Source organism: Morus notabilis, unplaced genomic scaffold (assembly GCF_000414095.1).
Source record: "Morus notabilis unplaced genomic scaffold, ASM41409v2 C10930008, whole genome shotgun sequence".
Taxonomy (NCBI): domain Eukaryota; kingdom Viridiplantae; phylum Streptophyta; class Magnoliopsida; order Rosales; family Moraceae; genus Morus; species Morus notabilis.
The window spans coordinates 1-219 of NW_010371476.1; the positions used below are offsets into that span (position 1 = coordinate 1).

Consider the following 219-nt stretch of genomic DNA (forward strand, 5'->3'; position numbering starts at 1 on the left):
ATGAAACAAAACTTTCAACAACGGATCTCTTGGTTCTGGCATCGATGAAGAACGCAGCGAAATGCGATAAGTAATGTGAATTGCAGAATTCAGTGAATCATCGAATCTTTGAACGCACATTGCGCCCCCTGGTATTCCGGGGGGCATGCCTGTTCGAGCGTCATTACAACCAATCCAGCCCGGCTGGGTGTTGGGCGTCGCGGCCTGCCGCGCGCCTCA

The 219-nt window shown here is 52.5% G+C and overlaps 1 non-coding gene across 1 annotated transcript; it reads left to right on the forward strand.

Moving 5' to 3' along the window:
- Window positions 1-9: 9 nt before the first annotated feature.
- Window positions 10-163, forward strand: LOC112094736. Its single transcript, XR_002903662.1, has one exon. It is a non-coding gene; the product is annotated as a 5.8S ribosomal RNA (ribosomal RNA).
- Window positions 164-219: the final 56 nt, after the last annotated feature.